The sequence below is a fragment of the Erithacus rubecula genome (assembly GCF_903797595.1).
Source record: "Erithacus rubecula genome assembly, chromosome: 2".
NCBI lineage: Eukaryota > Metazoa > Chordata > Aves > Passeriformes > Muscicapidae > Erithacus > Erithacus rubecula.
In genome coordinates this window covers 61,415,855-61,426,764 of record NC_136685.1, presented here as the reverse complement: position 1 = coordinate 61,426,764, position 10,910 = coordinate 61,415,855, and the positions used below count along the sequence as shown (strand labels likewise).

General features: G+C 43.3%; 1 long non-coding RNA gene across 1 annotated transcript; it reads left to right on the top strand.

Annotated features, from left to right (window-relative positions):
• The first annotated feature begins 1,343 nt into the window (after positions 1-1,343).
• LOC306798560 lies at positions 1,344-5,953 on the top strand. Its single transcript, XR_013773400.1, has 3 exons — positions 1,344-1,518; positions 3,236-3,384; positions 5,710-5,953. It is a non-coding gene; the product is annotated as an uncharacterized lncRNA (long non-coding RNA).
• The last annotated feature ends 4,957 nt before the right edge of the window (positions 5,954-10,910 follow it).

The window sequence follows — 10,910 nt, the reverse complement described above, 5'->3', positions numbered from 1 at the left end:
TCAGCATTTTAATATGGATACATACTAACGAGCCAAATCCTTTTTAGCAGATTATAGACACATCATACAGCCCTTTCAGGCACACGTTATCAGTATAGGAGAATATATGGATTTATATATATGGATTTATACATATGGATGCATATATATGGATTACATGGTTGGTGGGAATAATGTAGAAATCTAGGGTGAGAGGAAGCATTCCAGTTCCCTGGTTTAACCTCCTGTATCACATCAGCCATTTGTTTCACTGTCAGCCTTTACTCTGATTGCAAACGAGCATGAATATTATTCATGCAATGGGAAATAAACAGTTACAAATTGTACTGAGCTGAGAACATCCTACAGTTCTAAGAACATAGTGCTGATACAGTGTGATCTGCACATCAATATTTCCAGGAGAAGGGCGGGCTCGGGGCCTTCCTTTTGAAAGTTCTTTTATTTTTGTGCTACTCAGTGTCACCGAGCTTTCAAGCATTATAGGGTTGTCTGGGCACTGACCCCACAGGTCTGTGTGTGCTCAGTTCCTGAAAGAAGCCACAGCCCAAAGCCGTGAGAGGGGCAGAGCCCACAGCTCCTCGGAGGACAAGGTTCAGCTGCAGCGAGCTCTTCACCTGCAGCCAGGCCAGGGCATCCTCCTCATCCTGGGGGAGCTCACCAATCCACGCGTCTGTCCCCACCTGGGACAGCCTAGCTTTAACTCCAAGGTACTTCTGGCACCCCGTCCCGAGTTTCACAGGAGTAGGATGTGGCAATCGAGGCAGTTCCCAAGCTGTTGCCTGGCTGCTGCTAATCCCGTGTTTTGGGCAGGTGCGGGCGGCGATGGCCGCTCGGGAGCCCGGCGGCCGCCACGAAGGAGCGCGGCTGCACCCGCGGTGTGGGAGCGGCTGGCCCGGCCCGGCCCGGCCCTTCGTGCCGCTTAACGCTGCACAGGGAAGGGGAAAGCTCTGCTCCCCCACGGCCGTGCCAAAGGCCCAGCCTCGGAACAGTTCTTCCGAGGCCGAAAACGGAAACGCATCGGCCGGCCTTTGTTCCGCCTTTGCCTTGCGGCTGAAGCCGGCCCGCCTGGCGAGGCCCGGCCCTGCCGTGTCTGTGCCGGTGCCGGTGCCGGTGCCGGTGCCGGTGCCGGTGCCGGTGCCGGTGCCGGTGCCGGCAGGGGGCGGGCTGGGCGGGCAGGCGCGGTGGGAAGAGGCGGTGGAAGCGCAGCTAGCCGGCGGCAGCAGCAGCGAGCCGAGAGCGGCTCCACTCGGCACTGAGAGCCTGCAGGAAAACACTGCTCCGTGCTCTGGCACTGCCCTCTCTCTGCCTCATCGCCTTTCCCTCCTCTCCCTTCTCCTCTCCGTCTCCTCCTCCCGTTCCTCTCCTCCTCTCCCCTTTCTCTGGGTCACTGAAGCATTTTCTGACAGGCTTGTCCCAGCCCGGCCCAGCCCTCCTTTCTACATGGCAGCTTGTGTCTTGCTGTAAAGGTTTGCCGACTCTCTCAAAGGAAACATTACTTTCTCATCTAAAAAGAAGCAGGTATGAAGCAGCAGTAATTCCAGAGGGACCTTACACGCTTGACCTGGGAAACTCATGACTTTCAGCGGGGCCAAATACAAGGTCCTGCTTGTGTCTCAGGGTAATCCTAAACACAGACTGGGTGAAAAATGGGTTGAGGGCAGCCCTGAGAGGACTTGGGGGTGTTGGTGGATGAAAAACTTGATAGGACCTGGCACTGTGCCAAAAGCAGCATGGCCAACAGGGCTAGAGAGGGGATTCTTCATTTCTACTCCCCTCCCCACCTGGAGTACTGCATCCAGCTCTGGAGCCCCCCACGTTAGAAGGCCATGGACCTGTTGGAGTGAGTTCAGAGAAGAGCTGCAAAGAGTATCAGAGGGATGGGTCCTCTCTTCTGTGAAGACAGGGTAAGAGAGTTGGAGTTGTTTGGCCAAGAGAAGAATGAGGAGGCTCTGGAGAGACCTCACAGCATCCTTCCAGTATGTAAAGGGGACCTACAATAGAGCTAGAGGGGGACTTTTTACAAGGGCATGGGGAATGGACACAGGGGAATGGCTTCAAACTGAAAATAGGTTTAGGTTAGATATAAGGAAGAAATTCTATTTTTAAGTGTGATGAGGCATGGCACAGTTTGCCCAGAGTTGTGGACAGCCCGTTCCTGGAAGTGTTCAAGGCCAGGTTGGATAGGGCTTTGAGCAATCTGATCTAGTGGAAAGTGTCCCTGCCCATGGTAGGATGGTTGGAACTGGATAATCTTTAAGGTCCCTTCCAACTCAAGCCATTATATGATCTTACATCAGAAAAAAAGCATGTCATTTGGCATGGCTTATCTCCCCATGGTGTCACTCATAATTTGCCAACTATTTCCACAAAAGCTGGAAGTGGCACGTGCTGCAGCCTGTGACACCTTCAAAGAGCAGCTCACCATTTAAGTGCCTCACTGTGATGGCTGAGAGTCACTGTGAGCTTGACACTAAGTTCACAACCCTTCAGTATATTTATGACTGCAGTTTGCTCATAAATATTCTCTGCACTTTTGTATCAGAACTAACGTCCAGGACTCTGAGCTGGGAGCCTGAAGTAATTATTTCTTTAACAAACAGAATAATAATCAGAATTAAGTCCATCAAGGACACTGTCCTAAAGCAGACAAGGCCTTGCATGGGAAAAGTGATTCAAATTAATTTGGGGAATGACTGATTTAACCATATTAGGAAGGTCACAGCTTTTCATGCAGTGTAAGCCCTTAGGGTCACCATAATATATTACTTCAAGCAAAGGAAATAATCTGGGTTTTTTTGTCAAATTCCAATCTGGGTTACTTCATCCAATTTACTGTAGTTCCCCTGCAGGTTCAACCACCCTTATTGCTTCTAATGCAACATAGAGGTACTTTCCCACTTCTCCCACTGCTGTAAATCAGCCCCTTTATCATAACCTGAAGTGTGGAGAGGTGAGAAATAAATTCCTGTACAAATTGGTGAAACTGGATTCTCTTTGAAAGAGAGCTGCTACGGTGGACACACTTCTGTAAATCTTTTCCAAAGAGATGTGCAGGTACAAAATTAATCCTCAGTGCCAAATCCAAGCCGCTTTGCTCCTTTCCCAAGTCTGGCCTAACTCCAGAGTTAGGGCAGTGGAGTGTGACTGGCAGAAAAGTGAGATGAGGAAACAGTATTTCAGTCTGGAGTTGCAACTCTGTACAAATCCCTTTGATCTTGTTCTCCCTCCTGCACAGGGGTGAGGCAGCGTGCTGTGACTATGGCTCCAACAAAGGGAGGCAGAAACTAATCTCAAATCACTGAGCCACTTTATCTTTTCTTCAACCTGTGAACATGCCTAACCAATTTGAGGAGACATCAGCTTCCACCAAGGATGTAATCATGGGTAATTGCCTCAGTGCAGAGGAACTTAAGAGTTGGAGAGCTGTACGTGATTTCTGCTTTCTGTGCATGCAGCAAGGCAGGATGGGCAGATTGACAGGTGCTTTCTGTCTGAAACCATCCCAGTTTGGGTGGAGCAGGCTTCACAAGGCTTCAGTTGGCAGATTCACTCTGTCAAGAAGCCAGTGGAAGCAAATTAAGCTGCCTGGAGTTGCTACAAATAGATATTAATCTCTGCCTCAATTATGATTAACTCCTTAATGCCATATGCTGCCTTACCAAACAATTTGTTAATCAGTCATAAACACGGGTCTCTAACAGCTCACTGCCCCTCCTGCAAGCACACAAGCAGTGACTCTTCTTCCCAAGTCAATGGCTTTTGTTGCCATAGGGACTTGACAGAAGTGGTGCCATCTCCTTGCCCCAAGACTAGCACAGAGCTCCAGTCAGAGGCAATACTGAAGAAGACACCTGCTCCAGGAGAAAGGAGGTATCCAATAGAGATGGAGGTCTCCACCACAGTTCTTAGAGTGCTTTTAGAGTAAAGGCAGTGCCTGACAGTGTTTCCATGCTTCTTTTGAGCCTTTGGGAGGCCTGAAGCTGATTTCCAGAGCAACAGATAAAAAAAAAGGGATTATGACATGGTTAAGATTTTCAGTAACTGGACAGAAGCCAGAATGTGTCTATACAAGCTGAAATTGTATCCTTAGACATGATTAATGTTGTTGGAAAGGACTCACTTAGGTAACTACTTTATCCCTAACTCAGGGAGCACAACACGTTAAGTGATTTTATTCTGATGTCTGTAATTTTGCAACCTTTTGGTATGCTTATTCCTGCAGTTTACTCATAAATATTCTCTTATCTCTCTTCAATATTGGGCAGAAAGATGGAGATATTAAAAAGTCATAGGTAATAAATAGTGCACTGTCAGAATGAAGCACACATGTTCAGATTAACAAACCCCTGTTCAGCTGTTCCTGTTTCTAAATACCATAAGTGTCTTGTTTTTTGACAGGCTCCAGCAGGTAGAGTTGTCACAATGCCCAGGGAGCCTGAGGTTCAGCTGTCTCCCACAAAATACATGGTCATAGCACTTTCTCTCAGGCTGAGTCTCACAGTTTCACATCCCACTGGTCTGCAGAGATGGCGCAGTTCTGCAGCACAGTGATGAAGATGTTCATGTGGCAGAGAAGGGAGAGAACCAGGAAACGGAGCTATCACCACCCTTGTGCATGAACAGGAATATGTGCATATAATCATGTCTGTGTACCAGCTCTTAAATGTATAACCAGTGTATAACCAGCACTTAGAGAAAAGAATCTTAGACAGAATGCCTAAGACATGCAAGGCATGCTAATCTCTGAGACCAGGGCACATACCTCCCATCTCTTGCTTTGCTGTTTTACTTACCTGTGTTCTTCCTCAGTGTCCCCACCTCAGGAGGGAGCATAAGAGCCACCTGACAGAGAGATGCAGTGTTTAAAACCACCCTGCACCTTGTCCGAGCATTAAATGCCCATGTAAAAAATTCTCTTTCTTTTTTACACGCTTCCTCTAACTACTGGAAAGCCCCAGTGAGGTGTCCCTGGAGCCTTCTCGAGGCTATACAACACCAGCTCACTCAGCCTTTTCTCCAAGGAGAGGTGTCCAGCTTTCTGATCTTCTTCATGGCCCTCCTCTAGACCTGCTCCAACAAATCTATGTCAAACCACTCTATGATTCTGTGATTTTTTGCTTCTGTTATTTCACCTTAGCAACACCAAACTGTATAAACCACTTTTCTTTCTCTGATAAATAGTGCAGACAGCACTCCTATTGAGCATGACTTCCTTCCAGTACCTAATGCAGCCTCCTCATTTGCAGCACCAGTCTTAACATGTCACTCTTTGTCTGTTTGTACCCTTACAGGTCACTCTCCCTCACACATGAACACGCAACACATTCTGCATCAGCAAGTTTGGAAAGTGTGAATCTTGTAAACAATGTGGACACATATGCACCAAGTGGCACATGATGACAGGACTTGGTCAGTCCATTAAATGGTTCACTATCAACCACTTGAGACCAGAATTGAGAAACTGAGCCTTGGTTTCAGCCTCAGGGTCTGGCACTTTTGAGCAGGATCCTACACAGGAAAATGTGTCAGAGAATATATGGATAAGGAGATTTCTGTACATTTGTCCATCTAAACAGTTGACTGATAATATCTCAGCTCTGTGTGCTGGTCTGCTTCTGGCTTGAATCAACTGAGGTTTTACTGTGTGCTTGAGTGTGGACAACATGAGATCAAATTTAGACATATTACTCACAACAGCTCTGTTTGCAGGTTTTGAGCCTCTGGGAAATGTCAACCTTCTTGATCACATTAAAAAAATACTCAGGTCATGGGACCTGCAGCCTGGGCACTGACAACAAAAACCATCTGCTACCAAAGGAGGCAGAGAAGCCACTCTGTCTGTCACTACATCATTAGCATCATCCTTTCCTATATGGGGGAAGAATTGATTTTGTTTACACACAGGGAAGTAATTCCATTTTATGGAATAATTAAATTTGAACTGTTTACCAAATTTACTCCTAAACTACAAACTCAGTGTAAGCTCTTTCAGGCATATGTCCATTGAAAAAGGCTAAAACTTTCTATAAGAGCAGGTGAATGGAATATTTAGAGTTTACAAGACAGTTAAAATGGAGATGGCCCAAATATCATATAGAAATCGTCTAAAATTGTAGCAGTGAGGCTTCTCAAAGGATTTGAAGGGATCTGGGAGCCCAATTGTCATTAAAATGAATAAGAATAGGAAACATTTACAAATCTCTGTTTAGAAGTCCATGTTTTCTCTTTTATTTTCAATTAAATATTTTCTTCTGTTATGTCAACTCCTAAATTGTAATCAGTTCCAAAATAAACAAATGAACAAGAGACATAGAAATGTCTGTGAGACTGAATTTCAGCCTTATCCATGTGAAATGCTGTGCCTTTATTTCAAATTCTTGATCCAACACTGCTTCAGTTTAAGGTCAAAAGGGACATAAGACAGCTCAATAATAACTGGCTACTGGAACCTTCTAGGAATTTTTCCAGATTACCAACTACATTTTTGAATGTTGGGACTGAGAGTCTTAAAAGGCTCCCTAAGACCATCAGACCATCTGCACTAATGTTTACAGCCCTTCTTTCCAAAAACCAGCACACCTTTATAGCCACAAGGTCTAATTGGCCCCGTCCACTGAGGAAATGAGCTGAGAGCAGATGCTTATAGTTTGCCAGATAATCCCTGGCAGGTATTACAGCCTCCTTGCTACAAAAACTACATCTCTGGAAATGAAATAGAAATGGGCCAGTGTAGCCACTACAATAGAGAAAGCTAAGGTTGCTTTCCGAAAAACTGAGGAAAATATAAATTTAGAAGTCAACCATCTACTTCCTCAAAAACTAAGTTGTGATCCTCAACAGAGTTTTACATGGTATGACTCACCAATCAATTATAAAGTTATTGTAGCTTTATATAAAAAATTATTTTATTTTCCCACACAATAACTACTTACTTGCAAAATGCAAGGGCGAAGTCGTCCCTGTTTACCAGAGATATGGAAAGGCTCAAGCTGCTTTCATGGTTTGAACAAGCAAATCAAGATGTAAAAAAAAAAAAAAACCAAACGAAAAATAAACCCAAAACAAAATAAAAATGAGCAAAATGCCCAAAGCAGATCATTGATACCTTGAAGTTAACTTCAGAAGCTACTATTCTGGCTGTTGTACTCAAACTGGAAAGCAGATTGTCTCTTCCAGAGCAGTTTCAAAATGGTAAAATCCATGAGGTTCTTGTGAGATATTTTTAGGAGAGTCATTGAAAGTCTTAGAACTTTTCTACCAGAAAGATAAAATTTTCTGATACAAGAGTATTAATAAATACTAATCCATTGTGCCTTCTGATTAAGACCCACACCCACTAATTATTGTTTACCTGGATTTGTTTAGGATAAATTTCAAAGAACTCCAGATCACGGTAAGCTGGAGCCAAACTTGTGAATCTTCCTAGTGAAAAGTGCTTCTAAACCCTGTCTTTTTACTCTTTTGGGCCATAAAAAAAAAAATTAGCACAGAGTGGAAGAGTGTTGGTAGTCTGTTACAGCTGCAGAAGGCTGGCTTGTATGCTTTCTAATAACCAGTTTGCACCTGAAGGTTGCTCATACCACTGTCAGGTGGTGGCAGGGCCAGTAAGTGTTGGTAGCTTTCTGAATGCTGCAGCTCATTCTTTCTCTTCAGTTTTAGTGGCCACACCAGCCCTTATTAGCTGCAAAAACAAACAAGAAAATTGCAACGTCCAGAAGCTGAAGCAGGCTGGTAAAATGTTCAATACAAGCTCATAAATCTCTAATTACATAAATTATATTTGTTGATAATAACACATTCTACTAGTCACAGTTGATGGAACAAAAACTATTAAAGTTAAAAGGAAACTATTACACAGAGGAAGACAGAAACATCCTTTTAACATCCTATAGGAGATATTAAATTATTATTATTATTATTACAATGGGCAAAGTTATTGCTTTAAGTGGCACTCATGACATTATGGTCTTTCCTTAATTTAAACCCACATGAAAAGAATGGACGCTGCAGAGTTGTGAGTAAATGAGGAGGAGGAGAAGAGAATATCAGAGGAAGATCTGTGTGTTGGGCAAGAGATGTTTCCTTCACAGTTGCAACCTACTGACTGAGTAACATAACTCATGAGGGGAGGAAGACCTATTCAGATGTGATAGAACAGAGGGTTCTTAGCAGCTACATGCACCTTTCTTCTGGGTGCTGCCAGCCTCCATCACAAGTCTAACCACAAGTTTCTTCTGTGCCATCTGGCATTCAGAGCAGTTTACCAGTCATTTAAAGCCACCAGGAAATTTCTATTGACAAACTTTTGGAGATAAAAATGTAGGTCTTACACATTCTGAATCTGAATCAGAAGTTGCCAACACTTGAAAAATATATATATAAACCTGCAGTGGTTTATAGAAACTAGGAGATTGTTTACAAAACTTAAATGAAAAAATGTATTATATAATACTATTACTTGTACAATTTTGATGTTCTGCCTTTCAAAAGATCGAGATTACTGAACAACATTGGTTTCTAGGTGCAGTATTTGGGTCACCAAGGATGAGGTGGGCTAAAGAGAGGAGTCCTACAGAGAAGGCTCTGTCTAACATCTAGGTATGGTTAGGAAAATAACCTAGAAAACAAATATCTCTTGCTGATAAATCCAGCCTAGCACTTCACTCTCGACAGTCACACTTGGCTGACAATAGGAATAGCATCCAGACTGAGGCACTGCAGTTTTGCCACTACTTTGCTGCCTTGTCTGTTTCCCTTCTCCTTCTGTTTCCAACCACATTTCCATCCCACTTGCTGCCCATTTTTCCTTTTGGCTTTAAATACACCATCAGTAAGTCTAGAACAGAAAATTAATTAGGTGATGAGGCTGAGTAGCTGCTGGTTGTGGCACAAAAGTAATTTCTCCAGGTTGCTGTGTACTACTGATCTACACAGAATGGTCCTTCCTGGCCTCCTCCTCCTGTTCGTAGGATGTTTGCAATCTCCCCTGGGAAGGGTACAACTTTAATTGGAAATTAGGGCAAGAGGGCGGAGGCTCCTAAAACATAATTATAAGGCACCCTGCTATGTCCCAGCACAGCCATGGGAAAGCAGCCTGTAAATTTAATTTCAGTGCTGTGATGGCTTCTCTGCCAGCTGTCTCACTGCCCTCAAGCGATCGCAGAGGAGCTGCTCCCCAGCACCAAGTGCTGGGTGACTGTGCCTCCTGTCTCCTTGCCAAGGTTTGGAGCAGCCCAGCCCTAGCCCGAGGGGCATTTTCTACCCAAGAACTGATACTGACTGTCTCATCACCAGCGTCTCAGCCCAGGGTTTTCTGCCGATTCAGCTCCTTAGGACAGCACGGTGTATTTCTTAATCTCTTGTGATAGTATAAATACATTGGCTGCCCTAAAGCTTGGGGAGAGGCTTTCTGTTGCCCTAATCAACTGCTTCATGCGAGCTTAATTTCATAGGAGTAGATGTTCTAGATGCCTACTCTTTGCATCTAGATAGTACTCTGTCAGTCCCAAAGCCTGATGGGAATTGCCCTTTGAGGGTTATTAATTCATATATTTTTTGTTTGCAAGAGGTTGATAATGGTCCTACTTATCATAGCCATGGGGGAGGAAGGAAGCACAATGATAAACTCTGTGAGACTGACAACACAAGCACTCTCTTCTTGAACATCCGCTACATGTTGGTTCATTCATTTTTTTCATTGCTAGGCCACTCTACATTTTCATTATATTAATTTAGATTAAAATAAGCACACTTACATTAGAAAACTAAAATATCTGCAGAGCTGTAGCAAGGCATGGGTCACATTTTTAGTGGCAGGAGCATTAGGCAGAGGCACTGTGTTATTTGGCATTTCTCTGCCTTCAAAATGTTTTTCACAGGCTGTCAAAAAGTCTTTATGTTTGTGTTTGACTTGGCAAGGACTCCCAAAACCAGGAGAGTAAACGAGGAGGAGCCTTGTACAAGTCCAGTCATCTGTAACTTGGTTTAGTCCTCTGATCTCTCATCTGATAACCTTCAAAGTCAGCCTCTGTTTGGATGGCGACTTGAAAGAATCTCTTTGGATTACATTAACTTTACATTAGCTGTACTACTGTTTTTAATAGCAAAACAGCTACTGTATTTACAAAAGAACCAGGCCAGTTCTGGGGCAAGATTACTCACTACAGAGCAAATCAGATCTCAGCTTCTCAGATCTCTTTAAACTCTCAAATTTGTAATTTACTACTATTTTCATGCCCTAGAAAATAAAAATTAATTATCTGAAATGTCATGCCTACATGCTTTGGAAGAAAGTTCAAATTCTCCATTTCAAAATTTTATTATTCTAAAATTTGAAAAAAAAAATACACCAGAATAAGGAAGCTGAAATGGATATTTTGTTTTGGGATGATGTTTGTGAAGGTCAGCTAAATTTTAAAAATTCCCAAAAGAATCAGTCATTTAGGCAAAATTAATATCAGACTTCTGAGGGTTTTTTTATGCAGAAAGCTACAAACAAACACAGCTCAAACTGAGGCTGTTTTGATGACAAGGTTGATGAATATCAAGCCAAATTTCCAGTATTAATCCAAGCTGGTACACCAGCTGTAGCAATGTTTACTACATTAGAACAATCCATCATTTTCCAAAACATACACTGTATATGATCAGTGTAATATTCTGTGTAAACTAATATTATATATAGGAGGTGGTAGTCCACTACAATGCCTGAAGCTACCTTTCCTCCTCAGAACTCTTCTAGTTTGTGTTAATTACACTCCTGTGTCTGATTCCAGAGCAAACTTTGAGTTGCTTCACCAGGATGAGGTAGAAATGTATGTGAAGAAGAATTCTTTCCACTTTATTTGAACCTTTAAAGGATTTATTCCTGCAAGCACCATGGTTCCCAAGTACCCTCAGGAGCTTAGGAG